Source organism: Myotis nattereri (genome assembly GCF_964212035.1).
Source record: "Myotis nattereri genome assembly, chromosome: 8".
In the NCBI taxonomy this organism is placed as follows: domain Eukaryota; kingdom Metazoa; phylum Chordata; class Mammalia; order Chiroptera; family Vespertilionidae; genus Myotis; species Myotis nattereri.
Genome location: NC_138083.1, coordinates 39,433,977 through 39,441,805, shown reverse-complemented (window position 1 = coordinate 39,441,805; position 7,829 = coordinate 39,433,977). Strand labels below are relative to the sequence as shown.

The 7,829-nt window shown below is 53.2% G+C and overlaps 1 long non-coding RNA gene across 1 annotated transcript; it reads left to right on the top strand.

The window, feature by feature from the left end:
- Positions 1 to 251: 251 nt before the first annotated feature.
- LOC308522986 lies at positions 252 to 7,498 on the top strand. The gene is made up of 6 exons (XR_013996280.1): positions 252 to 393; positions 2,106 to 2,175; positions 3,662 to 3,754; positions 5,189 to 5,285; positions 6,402 to 6,502; positions 6,609 to 7,498. It is a non-coding gene; the product is annotated as an uncharacterized lncRNA (long non-coding RNA).
- Positions 7,499 to 7,829: the final 331 nt, after the last annotated feature.

Here is a 7,829-nt window from a genome sequence, read left to right as displayed (position 1 = left end):
GGACCCCACTGGTGCATGAATTCGTGCACTGGGCCTATAGTTTCTACATATTAATGACACCTTCAAGGAACACCTTCAGAACAAATAGAATGTTATTTTTCTAATTTCAGACTGCTTTGGGAAATTATCCCTCCAGTCAGAATTTGAACTCCGCTCCACCAGGGGGCGCTAGAACCGCTTTCGCGGGCTCTGTCCCGGGAGGCGCCGCTCTGGGCCGCAGCCCGCGCCCCAGTCTCGTTTCCGCCGGCGACGAGCATCCGGAGGAGGGTCCTGGTCGGGTGGCTGACGTCTGCAGTCGACCCAGGCCACCTCCCGAAATCCGCGGACATCCACGCCGTCCCGCAGTGTCGGCCCTTTCCGCCGCCGTCCCGAGCCGTTGGTCGCGGCACCCAGGTGAGCCCACTGCGGAGAGCGATGGGCGCGTGGTCTGCGCCTTCCAGGATCGGGAACCCGAGGCTGGAGGTCAGCTCCGAGTCTGGGCCCGGCTCCCACTCCGGTGCCCGTTTCTCCCGCCGGGTGGCCGGGTGTGGGTCTCTCCGGGTTCGTGCCCTGGAGAAAAGGGTGCCGCGCCCTCTGCCCCGCTGCCTCGGAGCCGGTGCGGGCGCCCGATCCCCGCGCTCACCCGCCCGAGGGGAGGCCAGTGCCCGCTGACGGCCAGAACGGAGGGGCGACAAAGTCCCCGATTTTCTCTGCCCCGGCATTTAATCTCCCGGAGCCACTCGTCTGTTGCCTATACGGTGCTCTTATGACCGTAATTCTTCCCCTTTAATAACCTTAAAGGGAAGTGTTGACCTCCTTTCACCGACCTGCTGGCCGAGCATTAAGTTCGCCCGGAGCCTGGCGTGCGGCCCCCGCTCTGCACTAAAGTCTCCCCCTTGCTCTTCCCGGGGCTCCGGCCAGGGGCTCCGGCTCTTGGAGGCCGTGACAGCCCTCCCTCGGCCGGCCTTTGCACCAGCCAGCGCCCTTTCTCACTGTGGCCGGAGGGTGAGGCTGCCCCCCGGGTAAGTGCTGCTGCCCCTGAGCCCCTGAACTCCGGGCTTGTTGCCTTCCTGCCCCCCGCGGAGGGGGTGGTCCTGGAGTGCACCTTGGCTCCGGGAGCTGCCTTGCCAAGCTCTTGTGCCCGGGGGCCTGGTGGTGTAGACGGGGCTGGGTTTGGGGGCCAGAGAGGTTCAGATTCTGACTCAGCCATTCCTTAGCTGCGAAAAATTTTTTAATACATTTTTATTGATTTCAGAGAGGAAGGGAGAGAGAGAGACATCAATGATAATTGGCTGCCTCCTGCACGCTCCCCTCTGGGGATCGAGCCTGCACCCTGGGCATGTGGGTGACCCGGATTCCAGTGACCGATGTTCAATCACTGAGCCAAGCGGGCGGGTCCTGTGGACCGTTTTGATGAGGGAGATGGAATCTGTACGGAGTGGTGATAGAGCTCAGGATCCTGGGCTTGGCCGTTTACATGGGCTCCTCTTTCTGGCTCATTCTGCCCTTTTCTGCCCCTGCATTCGAAAGTGATGGTGGGCTGCCGGTGCCCTGGTCATTGATAGTGCAGGGAGAGGACTGCGAAAGCATTTCCCCGTGTTTGGAGGGTCCACCCCGTCCCTTGCGAACCCTGGCGCTTTCACACACCTCCGCCCTCCCACCACCTTCTAGAGGCCTCCAGGCCCCTGGTGTCTGGTTTATTGCGTGTGGGCTCAGAGCTGGTTTCTGTGAGGCCTTCAGGGAGAATGAGAGGGGTCCTGCCTCAGGCGATGCATGGGTTGCTTGTGGAGCCATGGTCTCCAGTTTGGCCAGCTCTCTGTCCCTTTCTCTGCCTGTGCTTGAAGTGAGTGAGGGTGCCTTTGTCCTGTAATGCAGGCCAAGGAAAAGTTGTAAGGTTTTCCTCATCTTCAGAGGACCCACTCTTGCCCCTTCCTAAGGGGACAGCCTTAGGTGAGTGGCAGTGACCAAGCATGAAGCAGACTGAGGTTCAAGAGAGACAGGCTGTCATTGCATTCATATCCTAACCCTTGGATTCCCCAAATGGCTTTCTGTTGAGCATGATGGTTTTCTGGACATTTAAGCAGTGCCAAGTGGCCCATCACATGCTGGGTTCTTGTCCCCTGCAGGAGTGTCATGTGACTGCTGTCCCATGAATGAGAAATGTCCTCAGGGAGATCCTGGATTCTGAGATGCCAGGTAAGTGATGCCCTGTCTGGTTCTCTAGAGCTCAAGTTCTGTGCAGGCTAATAGGCCAGAGGTGTGGGGGGTGAGGGTGCAGGCGAAGGCTGCTTCCCCAGTGTTCCGGGGTTTGACCCCTGGGGCCAGCAGGCACAGGTCCCGGCCCTCTTCTGAGAGCCCCTGGTGAAGGCTCCTGTGATGTGGAGAGGAAACAGTGTGTTGGAATGGACAGGGGGCTGTGTTTTAGAGCCAAGCCTGGATGTATGTGTGACCAGCGGTGCTCTGTGAGCCTGAGTGGGAATGCTGTCTAATGTTCAGTGTTGGTACCACTCACACCCCGTCTTCCGGAACTCAAGGACTCTCAGTATATCTACTGTTAGTCTTCCCTTTAATTCTCAGCTCTGGCAGGGACTTGGTAAGTAATCCCTGACAGTCAGACGTGGCTGCTGTAATCTTAGGTTGTAATCTGGTCATTGACCTGTCAGCTGGTCCGTTCTCACTTCTGCCATTTCTCAGGCTGCGGGCCGTGGCCTCCCTAAGCCGCCTCACTCACTGCCCTTTTCTGCCCCTGCATTCGAAAGTGATCGTGGGCTGCCTGTGCCCTGGTCATTGATAGTGCAGGGAGAGGACTGCGAAAGCATTTCCCCGTGTTTGGAGGGTCCACCCGTGTCCCTTCCAAACCCTGGCGCTTTCGGACACGTCTTCCCACTAGTTTGTGTTACTTCCTGGTACCTGGTGCTGTGTGGCTCTTTGAAGAGTCCCTTTTGCCCTGCCGCACCGAGTTTATGGATGAGGGATAGTAACTCCCCTCCTAGGGCTCCCCTCCTGGAACCTTTCTGTGCCTCCCTCCCCATCACATGCACCCCTTCCCACATCCCCAGCCCCACCTCTTAGTGCTAATCACACCTGGGAAGTGTTGGTTGTTTATCATGTCCCCATGCGATGATCTTGAGGGCAGTGGCTCAGTCTTGTTTTGCACTGTGCTCAGTGGCTGACATACAGCACCTCGACAAAAACAAGGCAAAATAACAGAATGAGGCTCATCCCATTGTGGGTGGTTAGGGGAACAATAATAGAGCTGGGCCAAACACAATACAGTTGAGGATATATATGTAAGTAACTCTTAAACTAGATGGTAGACATGGGACCTTCCCCTACCTGATTACCACCCCCTCACCCCCCCAGTTCCTACTAGTCACTGCCAGTCAGCCATGGCACCCTCCCTAAAACTTGGGCTTGGCATCCTTTCAACATAGACTTGTTAGTAACAAATTGATCACAGTTGGCACATAGGATAACACGGATGTTACTCATGATCACAGACTATCTGCAGACCCCTTCCTGGAGTTAAGTTGTTCTTGTTCCTGCAACGGCAGTGTGGCCGGCCATTCAGGTACTCATGGTAACAGCCCACATTGTCGGTGCTCTAATCTGCCCGCTACTGTGCCGTGTTCTGTGCCCCGGGGCCTGCTACGAGTGCCCATTGATGGCTTGTCCCTTGCAGATGGGTCTGCGGGTGCAGGGGTGCCATGGGAGTCGGCAGTCATCTTCATGTCAGTCTCCATATCAGCCGGGCGCTAGGCCATGGGGTCCTGAGGTAAGTTTTTTGGACCATTTTCTGGAATTTGTTGTTTTACATCTGTAAAGTCACATGCATATTCCCTGGGACTTGGATGAAAATGTAAGGGGAAGGGAGGTAGAGGGGGCATCCGTGAGTTCACAGTTGTGTCCCTGCTCTGGGCAGTCCTTCACATGCCTACAGAGAGGGGCCTCTAGGAATCTGCCTGGGTAAGGAGCTCCCTGGGGCATCGCCCTTCTAAGTGCCGGAGTGTCAGCAGGTGCTGTGATGGAAAGCATGTAGGTTCAGACGCCAGAGACTCTGCTCCCACCTCTGAACCTATCCAGCTGTGCCCTAGTCTCTCTGCTTCTTCATCTGAAAATCACAGCTGGGGTAGCAGAGAAGGTTTTTAACTCTTTTACATGTTGGTGTCATGACCACATGATCCTGATCTTTCCCAACGCTAAAGCATTTCTAATTTTTTATGCTGGTAGTGTCTAGGCTCTGGCAGAGATTTCAGAGGGTCTTTGCAGGATGCAGCAGAAGCTGTTGGGGTTCTGCTCGGCTGGGCCGCTCGCCTGTCTCAGCCATGTCCCTGGTACCAGCCTCCCGCCCTGACTGTCCTTTTCTGCTCCTGCATTCGAAAGTGACCGTGGGCTGCTGTGCCCTGGTCATTGGTAGTGCAGGGAGAGGATTGCTGAAAGGAGTTTTCCCCGTGTTTGAAGGGTCCGGCTGTCCCTTCCAAACCTTGGAACTTTCACACACTAGCTGTTTCCTCCTGCCATTCTCTTCGCTGACCTCATGTGATATAGTGACTGGGCTACCCTCTGATTTGTGGCTTCACTCTGTCTTTTCAAGTTAAGGATCCCCTCCCCAGAAACCAGTCCATGTGTTTACATTTGTACCTCACAGTGGAGTAAATTCAGATAGTGCTGAAGGGCATGCATAATTCATGGGTTCTGCTTTATAAATTTATAGGGGTGTAGGATAATCCATAATAATACATTATTCAAGACAGCCAGTGGTGTTTGTGTGTTTTTGCTCCTTGACTCTTGAGCACGACTATATTGCTGCTCTAGGAGCCGTCGGTAATACCAAATTAATGGAGGGAAAAAAGTAAAGTTGGGGGCCAAGTATAGTGGCAAAGAGGTGTTCTATCAATTCCGAATCAGTTTGTATTGTCACAATCTACCAGAAGATTGAGGAGTTTTCTTGTCAGTCACAGAGGAGAGTCAAGCACATTGACTATTTATTCTCCTTTCGCTGACATTTAACCTGTGCTTTTGTGGTTTCTCTTGAAAAGGGTGATCCTGGGTGTTACTAGAGAAGACATTTTCAGGCCTGTGGCTCTTTGGAATCTGTATTTGTAGACTCGAACCGTGGCTTGCATTCTGGTTCTTGTTAGAATGGTGCGTTGCTGACTGGACACCCAGACATGGAGTCAACCATTCTTCTGCCTTTTGTTCTGTGCAGGTGTGTCCTGTAGGAGGCAGAAACCTATGGCGCTGCCTTCACTCTGTAGACTCAGGAGATGCAACATGGTGCCCCTGAAAGGCATGTCTTAGCTGAGGTGAGTTGGAGGTGAGGTCAAGGTATTCTTCTCATCGGTCCCCACTTTTGGTCAGAGGACTCCTGTCTAGTTCCCAGGTGCTCTTCCATTGACATTCATGTCGCTCGTCTTTGAGGATGGGATGCAGTTTTGCCATGTTTGTTGCCATATGTCTCATGATGATATGAAGTAGTGAGAATAATACATGTAAGCCACCTGGTACAGGCAGCCATCTAATAAACGTGAGATTTCCAAACCTGCTCTCTGCCCCTTTTGCATCAGAGGCTTGTCCTGTCCCACAGCCTGGTTACCAGGCCTGGGGCTCCTCAGTCATGTTGAAGGATTTAGTGGACAGTGGTGACCATTTTGAAAAGACAGTTTATCACCACCACCACTCCCACCTGGTAATTCATACCTGTGGGGGCAGCAACCTGTGGACTGAGTTGGGGCTCGCTTATGTAATGTGTTGAGGCTTTGATGATGTTTTCTCATTTAGCTTTCAGTGGGTCTGGCAGTCTTTTTTTTTATGTTTTTATTGATTTGAGAGAGAGAGAAACATCCATTGGTTGCCACACACACTGGACTGGCGACCTTTCAGTGCATGGGACGATCCTCAGCCAATTGAGCCACACTGGCCAGGGCAGGGCCGGGCAGTCTTGATCTTCAAAGATCTGGGCATCTAACAAGTCTTGCTGGAGGTTTATCTTTTATTTGCCTTTTATGGCTAGGTCATATAAAGTGGGTCTTTGCAGAATAGGATGACTGCTGCTGGGGCCTGGTGACAGGCTAGGCAGATAAATAATGACAATACGATGTGAGAGCCGCTGAAGATGGTGGTCAAGATGCCATGGGACCTGTGTCAAAGCACCTGACAGAGGGCTGAGCTGTCCTCTTGAGGGTTACTCTTATCTGGGTCAGCTGTCCTGATCATGAACCACTTGAAAGAAAATCATTTCCTATAAAAAGTGGGCTTTTAATTTTAAGTTGGTTTTCCTTTATTGCCCTTTCCATTCAGGTGCTACCTAGTTTGGTGTGCATACACTGGGAGCTTGGGCCTGGCTGATCGGGGCCCTCTTGGTGATGTCGCTTGGGGAGAAGATGGCACTAGAGGCTGAATGCTTGTATGCTTCCTCCTAGGCCAGCCTTAGATCCCAGACTGTTGAAGAAAGTCCCACGGCCGTGAACCAGTGACCCTCGGGATGATTTGGGAGCTGGGTTTCCTGATATTTCTCACCGAAGTGAGTTACTGCCGAGGGCTGGGAACCGATAGCTAGAGGATAAGCTGTTTTGTGTTTATGCAGATGTGAGCTCCAAACCACTGGACTCACCGTTCCTTTCTTTTAGATTCTCTCGGTGTTTGTGGAGACCAGAGGGTCAGAGAATTGAGAGGCAGGTCCCCACATGAAGCCTCACCACAGCTCTCCCCTCTGCCCGCTCAGAGCATCACGGACAGCTTCGCTCCGCACAAGAGATCAGAGGGAAGCTTGGGGTCCACTTCAACCAGCTCTGCGTCTTGACAGCAGCACCCTTAGAGGGCCAGCCCGTGTCCCTCAGCCATGCCCGGAATGACTTTAGTAGCCAAGAATTTTTCTCTTGAATTTGTAGCTGCTCATCACTTTCCTCCACCACCCATTGAATAAACCTGACCACCGTGCTCTGTCTGCCTTTTAAATCAGCATCAAGCCACGTGCCAGCAAGGCTGGGCCTGGAGGAAGTGGGTCACCGGCCAGATCTCGTTTTCAGTCCTGGCGTGTTCTCACTCTCCTGAGGCGGGGCACGTGGGTAGTTGTTTGAAGTGTTCAGTTAGGACTAGGCGGTGAACGAGGCATGGTACTTGGTTCAGATTTAGGACCCATGACAGTTGAGGTGTTGAGGAGCAGTCAGGCCAAGGCTTTGGAAGGGTGGCTGGTGACAGTGGACTAGAGAGATGATGCTGATATCAGAGAAAGTGGGGTGTCCTGGAGTTCTGGGGCTTGGCTCATAAAAATTTGCCTGCTGTGTGACCAACTGTCCAAGTTTGCCTGGGATTGAGGGGTTTCCCAGGACGAGGGACTTGAATTGCTAAAACCAGGTAAGTCCCAGGCAAACGGGCGAGTTGGTTGACTTATCTGGGGTGTAAAATAAAGGTGGGAGCAGGGTGAATGGAGCATCTGCTGTTGGATAACACCCTGGTGTTCTCAGGGTCAGGCTTTTTGGAGATCTTTGGTTTAAAATAAAAAACTGCCACAATGTGAGGGTGTGCGTGCCTGAATTTTTTAATCCCATTTTACAGATAGAGGGGTCTGTACATGAGTATGTCCCGAAGGCCATGATGAAAGGCTTGGGTTAATTGTCCACTTTCTGCATTTGAAGTAGAAACCACATTGGCTGGGCTGGGGCAGAATTCGGGCTGTCTAGCCTGCCTGAGTTTGGTACCTCGGTGGCCTCTACTGCAGGGGCAGGCGTTCTTCATGACTGGCATGTGCCATCCTGCCCCCAAGCTTCCTTTTCTGCCTTGCCCTTGAACACCTACCCAAGGCGCTGGCTGGGCCTGTGTTACTCGGGGACACTCATGAGAGGAAGCGA